This window comes from Oncorhynchus clarkii, chromosome 21 (genome assembly GCF_045791955.1).
Source record: "Oncorhynchus clarkii lewisi isolate Uvic-CL-2024 chromosome 21, UVic_Ocla_1.0, whole genome shotgun sequence".
NCBI classification, from domain to species: domain Eukaryota; kingdom Metazoa; phylum Chordata; class Actinopteri; order Salmoniformes; family Salmonidae; genus Oncorhynchus; species Oncorhynchus clarkii.
This window is the reverse complement of record NC_092167.1, coordinates 31,372,952-31,392,870: the sequence shown is the minus strand read 5'-3', so window position 1 is coordinate 31,392,870 and position 19,919 is coordinate 31,372,952. Positions and strand designations below refer to the sequence as shown.

The window sequence follows — 19,919 nt, the reverse complement described above, 5'->3', positions numbered from 1 at the left end:
TCAAAGTCATTGCCCCTCCGTCAGTGATTGGTCAACAGTACTACTTCTAGTAGGAGTGGGAACGTGAAGTGTTTGTTGTCATTCAACAAGAGGCGGTACGTTTTCATACACATTTTGTCACTTGAGAATTACCGCACAAAACATGTTAGTTAGATGTAAAATTGAGCGACTAAGACATCATTTGCAAAAACATCAACGTTAATGACAGATTTCTTGAGTTATCTTAGATTAATTCTGACTATTTTGGGGAAGTGTTTCTGGCTATGTCGCTGTGACGGTTTTTCAAGAGGCACAACAGTAATATTGCTGTTATTTTCTCGTTTTTCAAGCAAAGGTCTTTAGGGAGTATGAGAGCACAGATGGTCGTTTAGCTATGCCGAGTTCTGCTAGGAGCAAACCAAATTGATGTATGCTGACGCCTTAACTAGACAGGCAATCCAGTGTGTTCTTATAGGGTGGTGTGAACCTAGATGGCCTATTGCTGCTGGTGTTGTTCAGTTACATCAGTGGTTCTCAAACCTCTGTGGGGACCCCAAGCACATATTGGCCAGATACTCCAGTGGCCGCTCTAACAATGAAAATAAATGTCTTCAAAAATGAAAGGTAGTCGGGAGAAGGCAAGATCAGGAGGGACCATTCTTGCCAATGAGAGGGCAGAACAACAGGCGGGTTTGAACAACAGACACTACTTTTTCCACTAGTTACCCCAGCCACAAAATTTAAATGAGCTATATCGTAAAAATGCATGCACATTTTTTTGTATAATATCTGTGGTGTTAATTTGAGGTTAGCGTTAGGAATAATGTTAGCAGTGTGGTTAAGGTTAGTGTTAGGTTTAAAATCACATGTTAAGAAGATAAATTAGGCGGGGTAAAATGTTGTGGCTGTGGTAACTAGTGACAACATTGATATTAATAGTTTTATCTCAAAGTTGTATATTCGATCAAATAAGCCACAGGTAGCAAATAAGCCATTCAACTATTTGTTAACCAAATTCAACACTCGCATTGACTTCCAGACAAAAATTCCTTGGTTGGTGAGTGAAAAAAACACACAAAAACACCACCTGTTGAAAAAGACATATGTTGGGCCCTGTTATCCCTCTCACTTCACCTCTTCCTCTCCTCTCCCCCAGCCATTCCATGTATTTGATCTATTCCAGAGATAGTACACCTGATTCGACTTGCCAATTAATCATCAAGCCCTTGACTACTTGAATCAGATGAGTTAGTTTACAACATTGTGAAACGTCTGGGGGTCCCTGAGGACCCGAAGAGAGGTTTGAGAACCACAGAGTTACATCATTGTGAGCAGGGCTAAGATATGGCATTGGTGTGGCAGCGCCAGAAGATGTCTTCCTTTGATGTTCTTACCATGTGGAGAAAGGGTTTGTGTTTCCTCCCTCCGAGGGGGTAGTCTTTCCTTGGGTTCATGGGAACCACAGCGGTGGAGCTGGAGGGCAACTCCAACGGTCACGCCCACTCTTCCAGCCAAACCTGGGATGTAGTGTGAAGTTGCCCCTAGGTGCTGATCTTGGGTCAGTTTAGCATTTTCCCAACTAATGGTTAAGGTTAGGATTGGGGCAGGAGAAGCTGATCCTAGATCTGTACCCAGGGGAAACGTTCACACCTGTGGTGGTCCAAAAAGCACATCTACAATGGGTATGTATATGTATGGAAGGTTTCATTCAAATCAAAAGGGGGGTGTGTGTATATTGTTTGTATGTGTGAATTGTGTACGCGTGTGTGCAATAATCCACAACGGTCAATTCCCGACTGTCAATTTAATCCAGGTCCCCATGGATGGGGATGTTGTACATCTACAAGGAGATGAGAATCATGTTTTGCCACACCCAGAGCAGCCCGCCCCCACTGGACACACCCCTGGCTCTGCAAACCCTGCCCATCCTTTTTTTTTTTTATATCTGCTTTGCCACGTTGGTCTGGCACTGGCAAAGGGCACACTATAGAGAACGATTGCATTGCTAGTTGGCCAGGAATTTTTCCTGGTCAGGGTAAGTTGGTCAGGGAAATCTCCAGGACCATAATTGCAGTACTACATCTCCATTACCTCATTGTTTTCACCTCTCTCATATACACACCCCCCTCTGCGGATTTAATCACAACTACAACACACACACAACTACACGACACACAACTATAGAGAAGGGCCTGCCCTGTGCCCAGCCACCACACACCACACAAATACACAACACACAACTACAGAAAGAGATGAGGTAGTTGTATGAGGGCTAGCCTGAGCCCACCACCCAATTACACAGAGATGAGGTAGTGGCATGAGGGTCAGGACCCTAAGGCTATGCAGGACCAGGGTTGAAGTCCGCAGCTAGCGTATCCTTGCACCAGACCTGTACGTGCTTTAGCCCAGGGGTTTTCAAACCTCTCTTCTGGAACCCATGTATTTTAAAGGTCCAATGCAGCTTCTTTTTCTTTTTTTCAATATCAAATCATTTCTGGGTAACAATTAAGTACCTTACTGTAATTGTTTTTAATTAAAATTGTCAAAAATACACCAAAATAGCTACTTAGCAAAGGGACATTTCTCAAGCAAGAATTGAGCTAGGACTGTCTGGGAGGTATGAGTGGGGAGGGGAAAACTTAAAATGTTCTGCTATTGACAGAGAGGTTTGGAACTCTCTTTCTTAATGGTCTATGAACTAATTTACCACATGGTGACATCACCATCAAAGGCTTAAACTCCATCCCTCCAAAACAGGCTGAAATTTCAGGCTATCTTTTCAAACAGGGCATTATCATCATTTTCACAACATCATAGTGTGGAAATATTATATATATATATATATATATATATATATATAACACAGGATAATTATGTTTTGGACTGCACTGGGCTTGAACTATTCCACACACCTGATTCAACTTGCAATTAAACATCAAACCTTTGAATAGGTGAATCAGGTGAGCTAGTTCAGGGCTACAACAAAGTTGTGAAACGTCTGGGGGTCCCCGAGGAGAGGTTTGAAAGCCAACTGCTTTAACCTACTGCTCTATCATTGCCATGCCTCCATGTATGTTTGGTATGTATGCAGGCACGTGCACAGATAGAGCTCTACCTGTGCAGGTTGTGGTATAATTTCCACAATTCTTGTTTGTTTTTGTAGGCTATACATCTTATGTCATTGTTGTTTGGAACCCACTGCCCGCAAGTCATTGTCAAGTTCGCCACCCCCCACCCTATCCGTTGGTTGCGCCTGTTGATATGGGCCCGGTTTCCAAATAGCATCTTAAAGCTAAGTTTATTGTTAGAACCGTTTAGGAGTATTATTAAATCGATCGCTGAGCTGTTTCCCAAAACAATAGCAATAGCTCTAACACTCGTTAGCATTGGCTCGTATTACTAATGTTTTGTACACTCAGTGTATTTTATGATGTGTAGCCTAACATGTGCGCAATGATATGCCAAATCTGTGATTCAGTGCATTTTTATTGGGTAAGCATTCAAGTAAACTGATTCAATATTTGCAGCTGTCGGTGGTAATATCTCTCTAGGTACTGATCCGTCGTCAGTATTGTGAAATAATTATAATGTTAAAGTAAGATCATCGCACATAGCGAACGCTCTCTGCATGGTGTTTTGGGAAACGCATGTTACATATTTGACCGTTGTAGGAAAGATGAATATTAAAACACTTGTAAGCCTGACACCCCATTCACATTAATCATGAGCACAATTTTTCCAAACTCTACGTCTTCTTCAGTCCGGCCAGGGTCCGTCGAAGACTAGAAAGTTACCAAACCATAGAAGAAGATGAAAATATGTGTTTGGGTTTATTGGATAGCTAGCAACTTGTAAACAATTACTCATTCCTATAAGTGAATACTATTTTAATAGTATGTTAAAAAAATTACACATTGGATTTTAAACCAATTATACTTTATGACTGTTGCCTCCCTTTTTAGTTTATTGTGATGGTAATGACGTTTGTTTTTTATGATAATTATTAGGTGAAGGTCGCAAGTTACAGTATAGACTAGCTTTTAGCTAGCTAGCTGCTCTGTATGCTAGCTTGACTTGCTAGAAAGTTATAGAAGTAAGTTGAGGAAAAAGTAACTAAACAAAACATATTTTATTATCAACTGAAACAATATGTTTCTCCTGTCTTGAATGAAAAGGTCATATTTTACAATCTTCCCCCCAAAATGCGATCCCTGACAAGACTAGGCTGTCCTTCATCTTTTCTTGCATTGTGAAACCCTCCCTATGCTCTCTGTCCAGTAACGGAACGAGATTGCATAAAGATGACGTATGGCGCAATGAAATACGTTTGTCACGATGTAAATGGGGCATGAGTTCCATCACTATTGGGAAACCGCTCACGCACCCGATTGTGCCTTTTTCCCAGTCTGCCAGGTATGGCGATTGCGCACGCACGGGGGAGGAGAGAGAGATGTGTTTGTGGTTTTTTGTGTGTGTGTGTGTGTGGCGGATGCTATCACTGTTATTCATAAGCCTGCATTGTCACTTCAAGAGCATGCATTCATTAGTCTGTATTGTGTTCCCACAGGTCCAGGCAGGAAGACAACGGATGCAGTCCAAACACACCCTATCCCATCAGCCCTCAAATGAAGTTGGCTGAGGGGATAGGGATGGACCACCCTGGCCCGGGAATTCGTCACTCGTTCATCCCGTGATGATTGTGTTTTCAGCCACCGGTAGCTTGTGGGTGCTTTATTTGCGCTACAGTCAATTATAATTGCATGCCTACCTACATTAAACGTATAATTATTAATATACGCCTACTGTATAATAGCAAGCAAATTAATTAGTTAAATAACGTTAGCCTGCCTAGCTGGAAACCATTTTTATTTCTACAATTTCCTAAAGCTAACCAAACAAAAACATAATTACTTTTATGAGACGTGTTTGTGCTGTCATGTGCATTAGTAGCACAATTTCTAACTGATTTTACATTAGTTTTTACTTCTGTTGACTCCATATATTGACGTTTAGGTTTTAATTTTTGGCTGACTTTTCTTAGTGGATGTGCAATCGTCACAAATTTAATTATGGGGAGTTTCAGGCCCCGAAGTGAACATGTTTGTACACTCGCAAACTCGACTAAAAACGAGGGCTGAGGGGCTTATGTTGCAAATTTCCCTTGCTTGGCTAATCATTTGGACCGTCCTCAAAGAGAACAAACACTGCTATACCATTAGAGTGGTGTGAATGGGTTTATCTGAATTTTCCCTACATTTCCCCCCACCCCAGCCAGCCCCCTAACAATTTAAGTTCAACCAATGAGCTTCAGCCCCATCACCATTTGACTAACATCTAGCAAGAGGCACCACAGCGAGAGAGAGTGCAATGCAATTTTTGGGGACCACTTTTGGCTCGTGAGCACTACTTTCAGAACTACTGGATAAAAAGTATGCTCAAGTACTGGAGAATCTCTTTAATTCTATACTGTGGTGCCACATTCTCAATATACTTGATTTGTCCTCAGTTTGTGCTCTTTTGTGACACACGCAAACACTGACCTCAATTTTGTTCAATTTAAATCATTTGATTGCCAATAAATAGTTGTACTGTCAATATAGGCTAATAATGAAACAAGTGGCGATTTAAGTAAAAATAAATCCAATCTAATAGAAGTGAACCTACCTGAACCACACAAAAATGGGAACGTTCAAACTTCTACAGTAGTGAACAAAATGCACTGTAGACTGCTAGACTAATTACATAGCATATCCCTCACTCACGCCAAACTACACTGAGTGTACAGAACATTAGGAACAGTATTGAGTTGCACCCGCTTAATATTGAGTTGCACCTGCTTTTGCCCTCAGAACAGCCTCAATTTGTCGGGGCATGGACTCCACAAGGTGTCAACAGCTTTCTACAGGGATGCTGGCCCATGTTGACTCCAAGGCTTCCCACAGTTCTGTCTAGTTGGCTGGATGTCTTTCGGGTGGTGGACAATTTGTGATATACATGCGAAACTGTTGAATGTGAAAACCCCAGCAGCGTGACACACTTAAACCGGTGCGCCTGGCACCTACTACCATACCCGTTCATAGGCACTTAAATATTTTATCTTTCCCATTCACCCTCTGAATGGCACACATACACAATCCATGTCTTAAGGCTTAGAAATCCTTCTTTAACCTGCCTCCTCCCCTTCATCTACACGGAGTGAAGTGGATTTAACGAGTTACATTAATAAGGGATCATACAGTGCCTTCAGAATGTATTCACACCCCTTTTTCCACATTTTGTTGTGTTACAGGCTGAATTTTAAATGGATTTCATTTAGATTTTGTGTCACTGGCCTACATAAAAATGTCAAAGTGGAATTATGTTTTTAGAAAGTTTTACAAATTAATAAAAATGAAAAGGTGAAATGTCTTTAGTCAATAAGTATTCAACCCTGTTGCTATGGCAAGCCTAAATAAGTTCTGGAGTAAAAATTTGCTTAACAAGCCACGTAATACATTGTATGGAATCATTCTGTGTGCAATAATAGTGTTTTAACATAATTGTTATTTATGATTTTTAAAAAAAACTTAAATAGTTAAGAGTTTAAAGGCTCTAACAGGATAAACTGAGGCTGGATCAACAACATTGCAGTTACATCCTGCTCATGCAAGGCACTAAAGTAATACTGCAGAAAATGTGGCACAGCAATTCACTTTTTGTCCTGAATATAAAGTGTCATGTTTAGGGCCAATACAATACATTACTGAGTACCACATTCCATATTTTTCAAGCATAGTGGTGGCTACATCATGTTATGGGAACGCTTGTAATCGTTAAGGACTGGGAAAAAAGGAATGGAGCTAAGCACAGGCAAAATCCTAGCTGAAAACCTGCTTCAGACTGCTTTCCAACAGATGAATTCACCTTTCAGCAGGACAATAACCTAAAACACAAGTCCAAATCTACACTGGTGTTGCTTACTAAGGAGACAGTGAATGTTCCTGAGTGACCAAGTTAGTTTTGACTTAAATCGGCTTGAAAACCTATGACAAGATCTGAAAATGGATGTCTAGCAATGATCAATAACCAATTTGACAGAGCTTGAAGAATTTTTAAAATACTAATTCACAAAGTGTTGTACAATCCAGGTGTGGAAAGCTCTTAGAGACTTACCCAGAAAGACCCACAGCTGTAATAGCTGCCAAAGATGCTTCTACAATGTATTGACTCAGGGGTGTGAACCTATGTAAATTGAGATATGTCTGTATTTCATTTTTCAATAAATTAGCTAAAAATTCTAAACATGTTTTCACTTTGTCATTATGGGGTATTGTGTGTAGAAAAATGGGTGAGAAAAAAAGTATTTAGTTATTTTCTATTTAATCCATTTTGAATTCAAGCTGTAACACAACAAATTGTGGAGTAAGTCAAGGGGTATGAATACTTTCTGAAGGAACAGTAGCTTTCACCTGGTAAGTCTATGTCATGAAATGTTTTGTACACTCAGGGTATATCTATTCTGACAGCACTTTCAACTCAATCACACTAATATTAACCTTATAGATGATAGGGTGAGAACAAGATGCACTTTGGTAGAATGACTGACAGATATCATGTTTCATTTTAATTAACCCATACCAAACTAATTGAAATAGGTTGGTAAAAAGGAAATTAGGCTGAAACAAAATAGCAAATACTATTATATTGCGAAAACATTGCATTTATTCATAGGCCTAAATGCATCTTAAATATATGTTTTCTATTTCCTGTATCGTGCAAATTAATTAGGCCTTCATTAAGCGGGGAGAGTGTTAAACCAATTTAATATAATAGATAGGCTAGAATAATCAATCATATGGCTTTCAGCTCCTTCTAGAAGATAGTGCCTTAAAAGTATCCATACCCCTTGACTTATTACACATTTTGTTGTGTTACAGCCTGAATTCAAAATGGATTATATTGTTGTTGTTTTTTTATCTCCCCCATCTACACATAATAGCCAATAATGACAAAGTGAAAACATGTTTTTAGAAATGTTTGCAAATGAAATATCTCATTTACGTAACTATTCACACCCCTGAGACAATACTTAGTAGAAGCACCTTTGGCGGGTGTTTCTGCATCAGCTTTGCACATCTGGATTTGGGGATTTTTCTCCATTCTTCCCTGCAGATTTTCTCAGGCTCTGTTAAATTAGTTGGGGAGCGGCAGTGAACAGCAATCTTCAAGTTTTTCCACAGATTTTCAATGGGATTCAGGTCTGGCTTTGGCTGGGCCACACAAAGACTGTCACATGTGCTGAAGCCATTCCAGTGTCGCTTTGGCTGCATGTTGGGGTATTTGCCCTGCTGGAATGTAAATCTTCGCTCCAGTCGAAGGTCATTTGCACTCTGAAGCAGGTTCTAATCAAGGATGTGCCTGTATTTGGTTCCATGCATTGTTCCCTCTATCCTTACCAATCTCTCAGTCCCTGCCGCTGAAAAGCATCCCCATAGCATGATGCTGCCACCACCATGCTTCACGGGAGGGTTGGTGTTTAACAGGTGATGATCTGTGCCTGGTTTTATCCAGACATAGCACTTTGCATTCATGCCAAATAGTTACATTTTTGTCTTATCAGACTACAGAATCTTTTTCCTTATGATCTCAGAGTCTTTCACATGCCTTTTTGCAAACTCCTAATGTGCTGTCTTGTGCCTTTTTCTCAGGAGGGGCTTTCATTTGGCCACTCTCCTATAAAGCCCAGATTGGTGAAGTGCTGCAGAGACTGTTGTCCTTCTGGCAAGTACTCCCATCTCAGCCAAGAAACTCTATAGTTCTGTCAGATTGGTCATTGGGTTCTTGGTCACCTCCCTGACCAAGGTCCTTCTTGCCTGGTTGCTCAGTTTGGTCAGACAGCCAGCTCTAGGCAAAGTCTAGGTAGTTCCAGATCTTTTCCATTTCCCAATGATGGAGACCACTGTGTTCTCGTAAACTTTTGCCTCGACGGAGATCTACGGAAAGTTCCTTTGACTTCCTGGTATAGTTTTTGCTCTGACATGCACTGTCAACTGTGGGACCTTATATAGAAAAGTGTGTTTCTTTCTAAATCATGTCCAAACAATTGCACTGGCAACAGGTGGACTCCAATCAAGTTGTAGTGACATCTAAAGGATGATCAAAGGAATTTGGATGCAATGAGCTACAATTGGAATGTCATAGCAAAGGGGTGTGAATAGGTATGTAAATGAGATATTTTTGAATTTGATTTTCAATAAATATGCAAACAATTCTAAAAACATGTTTTTATTTCGTCATTATAGTTTTTTTTTAAAATATCCATTTTGAATTCAGGCGTTAACACAACAAAATGTAGAATAAGTCAAGGGGTATGAATACTTTCTGAAAGCACTGAAGATTATCATAATCTATTGAGTTCCTAAAGTAGCCTACCGTCCGCGGTATAATCACAGGACAGGACGAGACCGGGAGAATATGAGCACGGCACCCAGATCCAAACCCACATGTCAAGATTTTGGGATAATTCATTCATACAAAAATAAACTCCGAAGGGCATAATATTAATGATGAATTGCGAACCGGCATGACTGACGGGCTGAAATGACAAACGCACTTGTCACAACAGCCTATGCCCGAGACCGTCGTCGCTTGATCATCGGTCAGTGACTGACACAACACAGCAGAGGCAGGCGTTGTAAAGAATTAAGACCCGGGGCAGTGGGGTGCTGGGTGCACCAGCCCGGTGACGTTGGAAAAGCAATGAAACGACACAATAATATATTCTATTGTGGACTACTGGGAGCAATGCCAGCAAAAATTCCCAGATAAATATACTCTCATAAAAATTGGGGAAATAGCGATTAACGGGTATTGGAATAAAAAAAAGGGTGCTGTTACAAACACAAAACATTATGAGGATCTATTCTATATCACCCACCTTTGTCATCTCACGACAAACAGACGCGACTGATGATGGTGCGGCTATTCTCGTTTGACGTTTTTGACTAATAGGTAGGCTACTGCCCCTCTTTCACCGGTACCCCGTTATGAGAGAAGCGAATCTCCTCCAATCTTCCCTTTCCTTCTTATTCTTCTTCGTCATCGATTCATTCGTGATAGAAACATCAAAAGGACTGTATAGGAGGCTAGTGCTATGGAAACGCTGCAGGATGGAATCGTTCGTTTTACATTTGATTGCCCCTCTGTCCGGCGGATGCTGCTCTCCCGCTGTATGTCATCAATGCTTTGAGACCCCTCGTGCGCACAAACGAGACGGTCATGTCTTTTGAGACCGCTTTTCTTCTATACCCGCGCCGAATGCGCGCCCCCCCCCCCCCCCCCCACCCCCCCTCCCAGTCGTGGAATGAAGGGGCAGCACACACAAGCGCTCACACATGCTGATGATGTGGAATTACTCAATTATATATTGTAAGCGAAGACGTTCTTTATTATTATGATTTGATGAAGTGTTGTTTGTGTGTGGATGGCCCATGGCGCCATATTGCAGGGTCCATATGGTCGGGGTAGACTGGATAGAGCATTACTTGGACAATAGAGGGAGACAATGCCTCGTTAAACGACACTGTCTTGTCTCCTTATTGAAGAATTAGTTGATCCATGAAGTTTATTATGTTCATGTCTTCACAATGTCTGTTTATGTCCCAAACCCCCCCTGTCCCCTATGAAGTGCACTACTAAGACAGTGGGTTGTGTTCATAACAAGCAGAGGAACATAATGAACTTCACGATCAACAAATTCTTCAAGAAGGAGACAAGACAGTGTCGTTTAACGAGGCATTGTTCCCTAAATGCTACTTGGTCAGCAATGTTAGACATTTCTGACTATGTAGGCCTACATTTTCTGATAAATGTTTTTGTTTCATAAAATGTATTGGCTCATTTGATGGCGACAGTTGTGCTTTAAAAAAAGGATTATTGCTAGGCCGCATAGGCCTACACTTGATTCAATGTTGTCATGCTTTTAGTTGATCAAAGTTATGGAATTCACATGGGATATCTATATGTCTGTTTATCACACTTACCATACATTAAAGAGCTTACTTTACACAATAGCTGTAGCAACTGGATGAAGAGCACTTATCTGACGAGTTGGTTATTTATGAGAAGATTGTCCTCCTATAACAAAATACAAGCAAGGCAAATGGCTTCACTTGGACTAAAAATACATATTTAGTCAGACAACAATGTCAGCAAGTAGCCTTGGTATGCAATATAGATGCATTTTATCCGGAGACAAACAATGATTTGTGCAGAAGCTCATGTAAATCTGATTCATGATACTCATGCGTGACCACAAGTGTACCATTGGCCTAGCTACTTATATAATTGCTTCAGCATTTCACCTTCGTCGTCCATGTACTTTACGGAATATGACAAACAACATGTGAACCAAATGCAAACATGTTCTATATGTCTACCTTGTGAAGTGTGAAGAAATGATAGTGTGTGGCCCTGTCCTGTGACATTGTGACGACCTCACAGAGGGGTCCTCTGTCACCGAAAGCCCTCTTATCTTCCTGTGGAAGAGTTGAATAATTCACCTTACGCACGCACACACGCACGCGCACACGCACACACACACACACACACACACACCATCTAGGTTAGATAAGCCCCCTACTGCTCCCTCCTTCCCTCCTACAAGGCTTGTCATCCCCATCGATCACCACAATGCCTTCCTTGGCCCCCCCACCACCCCACTCCTCCCTCATCCCCTGCTCCACTGCTCCCTTGGTACGGCCGGGGCTAGTGTAGTGCTGCTTGGATTTCAACTCCAGAGAGAGAGAGAGTGTGTGTTTGTCTGTGTTAGCTTGACTCTCGGAGGGAGGAGAAACCCCACTTCTCTAGGATCAGGTATCCCGTACAGCCAGGCCTCTCTCTCTCTCTCTCTCTCTCTCTCTATCTCTCTCTCTATCTCTCCCTCTCTCCCCATCTCTCTCTCTGCTTAGCTCAGTCCTGGGCGGATTAATGGGTGCTCTGTGTGTGTGTGTTTGTGTGTGCATACGTGCATGCACTTGCGCTGTGTGTGTGTATGTGTGTGTGTGGGGGGGCTTATTCTTCTGTGATGATTTAATTTGCATGTTATGGCCTTTTGCACTCCCTGCATATTTTCTAAGGTAAAGCTGCTCTTTCATCATTTCCCTCTCTCTGATTACACTACAGACGGAGCTCAACTCTCCGTCCTCTCATCAACTGTGTGTGTGTGTGTTTGTGTCCAGTCAGTAACTGGAGCAGTTCACCAGGCAAGGCTGAGGGAGTGCCAGCGTTGCCTGTTAAAGTGACACACACACACACACACACACACAATACACCCTTAGAACCTCCACCAAGAAGTGGCCATTAACTGTGAATGGGGTCAAAGGTAAAAACCGAAGAGCCGACAAGGAAAGGTGGATATGTCTGCGTCCCAAATCGCACCCTATTCCTATATAGTGCACTACTTTTGACCAGAGCTCTATGGGTCCTGGTCCAAAGTAGTGCACTATATACAGAATAGAGTGGCATTGGGGAGAGCCTATGTGTTAACAGGAGTTTTTAGAGTGTTCACTTTCTCTGTATAACGAGGGTGTATTGGTATCATATGTGTCATTAACATAGTATTAGTGTTGGAGCACTTAACCTAGTGTACGTTGAGTTGAGTAGAAATTTGGCTGAGGACAGGTCTACAGTACCATGTATGGTGAAGAACAATCTGTCTTTTTTGGTCAGAAATGATTGACACCTCTGTTTTCAATACCGTTCAATACCTCAACTTGCGAGGATCACGGCACTGAGCCTCTTTCTAAAATGTTTTATGAATTGGAGACCACATTGGGAGGGATCCTTCATACAGATTCTTTTCAGATCCTTGAAATGCTTAATCTGTGCTTATGGACGGCCCTCTTCAATTCAAATCACAGGTTTTCAAAGGGGTTCAAGTCTAGAGACTGAGATGACCATTGCTAAATGTTGATTTTTTGGGGTGTATTAACCATTTCTTTGTGGATTTTGATGTGCGCTTGTGGCCAAGTTTCAAGAAGCAACCAGGTTTTTGGCTAAAATGCCCTGGTTCTGGGTAAAGTTCATGATGTCGTTGACCTTAACAACGGCCCTAGGACCAGTGGAAGCAAAATAGCCCCATAACATCAAAGATATTTTACAGTAGGCATGAGGTTATTTTCTACTCATTCATTCTCATGCACTCATGCTGGTTTACATGGCCAAGAAGCTCTATTTTCATGTCATCTGATCAAAGCACTGGTTCCAATCCAGCCCCCCTCCCCAATCCACAGACACTATATCAAACCAGCTCCCCTCTGACCCCTGGGTGTTCTGAAATCTCACTAGTGATCAGCTTAGTGGTGCAGTCCACATACCGGGAATCTAACGGCCTATAATCTGCAGGATGAAATGGGTAACAATAATCTAATAATCTACCACAGATTGAGATGGGTGACCTGGGTCTATGGCTTGCGTCCCAAATATCACCCTATTCACTATATAGTGCACTACTATTGTCCAGGGCCCATAGGACGCAACCATCTATACACCACACGTGCAGTGTAGGGAAAGCAATCATCATTAATAACTCAACCTCAATCTTCTAAGTGATCCTCTTCTAAGGGTTGCTTCCCAATTGGCTCCCTATTCCTTAAATAGTGCACTTCTTTTGACCAGAACCCTATGGGCCCTGATCAAAAGTAGTGCACTACATCGGGAATAGGGTGCCCTAGATCCACTGCACATCTGACTAAGGTAGGTAGGTCACTGCATAATCAGACAGTGCAGTACAACATACTCTCAATCTCAACCTTTGTGTTTATATTGTGTGTCCTACTCTGCTGTCGATCATACGAAAAGCATCATTAAAGCCATGTGTGTCCCAAAGTTGATGGGTTTATTGATCCCCTCCCCACAGGACAAAGAACGTAATTTCAATGTGGAAATTTGGGTAATAGTTGGTTGAGACATTGATCAATGCAATTTCAACCTTTATTCACCCACTCAAAAAGACAGCCAGAAGTTTGTTGAATTCCCAATGTGTTATCACCATGCTTTCAACCATCTAAAAGCACAACCAAATTCCAAAGGAAAAACAATGTCACATTTTTTGGTTTATCCTCATGTGAGCCAGTTTCATCAAAGTGCTTGATGATTTTTGCAACTGCACTTGAGGAAACTTTCGAAGTTACTGAAGGTCAGTCAATCCGGAAAATGTAATGTCTTAAAGTAATGATAGACTGTCGTTTCTCTGTGCTTATTTAAGCTGTTCTTGCCATTATATGGACTTGGTATTTTACCAAAATAGGGCTATCTTCTGTATACCACCCCTACATTAATAAGGAAAGAAATTCCACAAATGAACTTTTCAAATCAAATCAAATTTATTTCTATAGCCCTTCGTACATCAGCTGATATCTCAAAGTGCTGTACAGAAACCCAGCCTAAAACCCCAAACAGCAAGCAATGCAGGTGTAGAAGCACGGTGGCTAGGAAAAACTCCCTAGAAAGGCCAAAACCTAGGAAGAAACCTAGAGAGGAACCAGGCTATGTGGGGTGGCCAGTCCTCTTCTGGCTGTGCCGGGTGGAGATTATAACAAAACATGGTCAAGATGTTCAAATGTTCATAGATGACCAGCATGGTCGAATAATAATAAGGCAGAATAGTTGAAACTGGAGCAGCAGCACAGTCAGGTGGACTGGGGACAGCAAGGAGTCATCATGTCAGGTATTCCTGGGGCATGGTCCTAGGGCTCAGGTCCTCCGAGAGAGAGAAAGAAAGAGAGAATTAGAGAGAGCATATGTGGGATGGCCAGTCCTCTTCTGACTGTGCCGGGTGGAGATTATAACAGAACATGGCCAAGATGTTCAAATGTTCATAAATGACCAGCATGGTCGAATAATAATAAGGCAGAACAGTTGAAACTGGAGCAGCAGCACAGCCAGGTGGACTGGGGACAGCAAGGAGTCATCATGTCAGGTAGTCCTGGGGCATGGTCCTAGGGCTCAGGTCCTCCGAGAGAGAGAAAGAGAGAAGGAGAGAATTAGAGAACGCACACTTAGATTCACACAGGACACCGAATAGGACAGGAGAAGTACTCCAGATATAACAAACTGACCCTAGCCCCCCGACACATAAACTACTGCAGCATAAATACTGGAGGCTGAGACAGGAGGGGTCAGGAGACACTGTGGCCCACTCCGAGGACACCCCCGGACAGGGCCAAACAGGAAGGATATAACCCCACCCACTTTGCCAAAGCACAGCCCCCACACCACTAGAGGGATATCTTCAACCACCAACTTACCATCCTGAGACAAGGCTGAGTATAGCCCACAAAGACCTCCGCCACGGCACAACCCAAGGGGGGGGGGGGGGCGCCAACCCAGACAGGATGACCACATCAGTGACTCAACCCACTCAGGTGACGCACCCCCTCCAGGGACGGCATGAGAGAGCCCCAGTAAAGCCAGTGACTCAGCCCCTGTAATAGGGTTTAACTTTTAACAAGGCACATCTGTTAATTGAAATGCATTCCGGGTGACCACCTCATGAAGCTGGTTGAGAGAATTCCAAGAGTGTGCAAAGCTGTCATCAAGGCAATTGCTACTTTGAAGAATCTCAAATATAAAATATATTTTGATTTGTTTAACACTTTTTTGGTTACTACATGATTCCATATGTGTTATTTCATAGTTCTTATGTCTTTACTATTATTCTACAATATAGAAAATAGTACAAATAAAGAAAAAACCTCAAATGAGTAGGTGTATCCAAACTTTTGACTGGTACTGTATATATTGCACTACTTTCAGTATATAGGGAATAGGGTGCCATTTGCTATTCTCAGTCCACTCCCCTATTCTCAGTCCACTCCCCCATCATATTACGTTTACTTGTCTTGTCACGTTCACATTATAAAAAGTGAACACCAAATGTATGCAGTGACTGTAATTAACACTAGGTGGCGGTGACGGTCAAAATACCGTTTACCGACCTCGTAAAGATGGCAGCGCCCTTCACCCGTTTTGTGTTTGGAGGAAAGTAGGAGATTATCTATTACATTTTGTTATCATAGGTCAGACAACTGCGTGTAGCACAAACATGGACACAGATAGAAGTACGAAGGTTTGAACAATCTGATGTTAAGCTTTCTTCAAACGACAAATTGTCAATTTTGACTTCATAAATCGTACCTGGTAGGGCCTACTTTAGCTATCGTCAATAATTGATATGGAACGCAGTATTGGTGGAAAACTAAAGTAGCTTAATTTAACATTTAGAGATATAGCCATACAGGCTGTACTGTACTTTGAGGACCTAGTTCACTGCGTGCTGTATCTAATTTCTCTGTTCTGTACAGCTGGAGTTTGCAGTGCAGATGACATGTGACAGTTGCGCAGAGACAATCCAAGCTGCTGGAGGGAAAACCAGGCAGGTGCATTTTTACCTGTCCATTCCACCACTCAAATAATTGATTAGTGTAGTATGCTACGAACTACACTTCTTCTACAGTGTGCACACACAACTCAATGTGAATTAGGGGCATTGCCCCTAGGCTGCATACCAATAGTAAAACAGTAGAACAAATTATGAATGTTATTATTTACTTAGCTATTACTGTTACATCCTAGTGCAGTACATTGCAATTTAGTTAGCAATCCAGGGGCTGCTCTTGCTTTTGCTCAAATATTTAACACTGGAACGAAACCACAGGGCCCCTCCATGCATTCCAAGATTCATCCACTAAAAGCCATCTAAAGCATAGCCGGTCACATGGCAGCAGTAATCTCTCTTTTCCTTCATTCCTCATCTCTGTGTGTTCTCCTCATTGCTTTTCGCTCTCTCTGTTTTGGTTCCTCACCCTTTTCTTTCTTTCTCTCTTTTTTTTCTGTTCCTCGTGCCCTCTTTCTCACCTCTCCTTTATTCTGAGTACAGGAGTGCGGTCGATGAGGATAGACGTGGGGAAGGAGGAGGTTCTGGTGGAGGCATCTCTGACGTCCCATGAGGTGCAGGGTCTCATAGGGAGCACAGGACGCAGGGCAGTACTCAAGGGCATTGGGGGAACAGAACAGGGTAAGGCTGCAGACATACTTTCGGACATGTTTTATCCGTTTCGGACACGGATGAAATTGTATATTACTTGCATTCATTGCCCGTCAAAAAATTCCACCTTTTTTTTTGTTTACGCAAAAAGACGAACAATTTGTGCGTTTTTGGTCGGACAGCCATCTCCGTTGTCATTCACCCCTCAAAGGATGACTCTCATTGAAAAAGCATTGCCTCTATACCCGAAATACTGCGAATACAAAATCCCAATGTGTCCACGGCCTATGGCGGGAGCAAAAGCCTGAGGGTGTGTGAATTACTTGGTGAATTCAGAATGCCTGAACACATTAACAGACTAATGTCCAATATTGAAGTTATTAGTAGGCCTAAATCACAGGTGTATGGGGCAGCCTATGTGCATCTGTATTTGTGTATTCTACTATATGTGTAATGTGTGTCTACTCTTTGTGTGAGTCTGTACTCTATGCAAATGTTTGTGTGTCTCTGTGTATCAGACTTGGGTGCGGCGGTAGCCATGATCGTTGGTAGTGGTCCTGTTCAGGGGGTGGTGCGGTTCCTGCAGCTGTCTGAGGAGCGCTGTTTGATCGACGGGACCTGGTGCCCACGGCCTCCACGTCCACGCGCTAGGAGATCTCACACAGGACTGCCAGAGGTAGTGTGTGTGTGCGTCCTCAAAGTCGATTAAAGGAACCATTGGCTAGATCTGTCGCTCATGATATCACAGTTGCACCTGCTTGCCCCAGAGGATCATGGGAGCTGATAACTCATGTTTCTCTCTCTGTGTGTGTTTGTACAGCTGTGGAGAACACTATAACCCCTATGGGAGACAACATGGCGCCTCACAGGACCCAGACAGGGTACAGTTTCCTTGCCTTCACTCAGAGTAGGTTACAATGCATAGTCCTGCTTCATTACCTTGTGAAACTGGGGTACTTTCTGAGATGTTATGCTCTCAGGAAGTAACTTTTTACTGTCTCAAAGAGATGATAGGATTGGTATTGACTGATATTGATTAGACAGATATTGATTATAAAAAAAATCTTTGCCTTTTACCTTTTCTTACTGGTCAAATGCTATTCATGGCTGTGATATCCATATCCCATAAATGTGTTTTCTTCCAGCATGTAGGTGATCTGTGGAATATTGTGGTTGGACCAGACGGCCGAGCCTCATTCAGACCAAAGGACCCTCAGCTAAAGGTAACACACGTGCACACACCTACTCCTTCTGATCTAAAACCTATGTATTTACATGGTACTTACACAGGCAAGTACAGTGTAATTATAGTGTAGACATTTAGTATAATGGTGTTTGGGGCATGCGCAATTTAAAGAATTTACAACTAGACTCACAATGGAGATAAATGAGTAATCTAGAACGTTAATTCTAGGGTGAGGGCAGGTTTAGCCACAATTACATCCTGAGCACAGCACACTGGTCAGTTGTACCAACAACATTGACTGTGTCCTAATTGGCACCCTATTCCCCATTTAGTGCACTACTTTTGACCAGGGAAAAAGTAGTGCACTAAATCGGGAATACGGTGCCATTTGGGATGCAGGCATTGACAGTGTCCACTCTGACCCCTCCTCTGTCACTTCCTGCAGGTGTGGGATGTGATTGGTCGTTCTCTGGTGGTGGATGCTGGGGAGGATGACCTAGGAAGGGGTGGTCACCCCCTCTCCAAACTGACCGGGAACTCCAGGCAGAGGTGATCTCATGGTAGAGGAGAAATGAGGATAGCGGTTAGGTGGACTAACTGTAAGTCAGAGTTGGAGTTAATGAATTGTATTTGACCGTTTTAAAATACAATTCTATTGGTTCTTGGAATTTCTCTAGTGACAAGTGTTCTGTGTATATTCCTGTGTGACTCATGTGTCATGTTGCCTTCATTGTCTAGACTTTGCAGGTGCTGACCCTGTCAATGTATGTGTATCTATTGCTCCGTGCTCATTGGGTACAGACTGTCCTGTGGGATAATCGCTCGCTCTGCTGTCCTGTTCCAGAATGCCAAGCAGATCTGTGCGTGTGACGTGGTGACACTATGGGAGGAGAAGGACCGACCACTGGCCGGAACGAGCCGCAGCAAGACCACCACAGAGACACCTGCCGCTCACCTGTGATGCCAGATGCCTGGGTCATATTCATTAATGCACAATGTAGCAAAACGTTTTGCAACAAAAACAACATGAGATCTCATTGGACAAGTCCAGGTTATCCGTTCATCATGTGTTCTGTTTTTTGCCTAGTGAAAATTACCCTGAATGGTGAACATCACTGGCTGTCGTTGATGATGTCGCACACTGACTGAAACTGCACTGAGAGAGTGGGAGACAGGGAGAGTGAGGAGGAGGAGGAGAGATCAAAGAATTGTCTGTTCAGCAGTCATCTTCCTTTTTATTGAGATGCCATATTGAATTCTTCAGAGACCGGAACCTTTCATGACAGACTAAAAAAACACAACAGGAATAGGATGTATGTTCTTATTTCAAGCCAAAACATCCCATGCTGACTATTCTGTTGTAGTTGACTAATTTGAATAGTTTTGTAATATCAATGTGGATGTTGTCATTCTATGTTTGATTACAATTTTGATACTTATCTCAAGTGCTCTACTGTGTACATATCAGTACCTCCAAGGGAGATTGTGGTTTACCTCTCGAATGTTGTATGATTTATATCACAATCATTTTATCAAAATATTTGAGAGATTGTTTTGTTGTTGTTACTTTTCTCAGTCAGACTTGTAGTAAAAGGCACCAGTTGCCCTTCGGACTGAGTGAAACCTGTATATGAATTGATAAATGACTGACTTGTAATAAACCCTTTTTTAAAAATAGCCTATCTGTTCAAATGTTATTGTGAAGAATTGGCAATCTAGTGTGGCAAG

General features: G+C 42.3%; 1 protein-coding gene and 1 pseudogene across 1 annotated transcript in view; one reads left to right on the top strand and one right to left on the bottom strand.

Annotated features, from left to right (window-relative positions):
* Positions 1 to 10,150, bottom strand: part of LOC139379399 (galactose-3-O-sulfotransferase 3-like) — a 31,137-nt gene extending 20,987 nt beyond the window's left edge. Inside the window, exon 1 of the mRNA XM_071122204.1 lies at positions 9,896 to 10,150. The gene's annotated coding sequence lies outside the window, so the exon portion shown is untranslated. The remainder of the gene's footprint in view (positions 1 to 9,895) is intronic.
* A 5,815-nt stretch (positions 10,151 to 15,965) lies between these two features.
* LOC139379397 (copper chaperone for superoxide dismutase-like) lies at positions 15,966 to 19,324 on the top strand (annotated as a pseudogene).
* Positions 19,325 to 19,919: the final 595 nt, after the last annotated feature.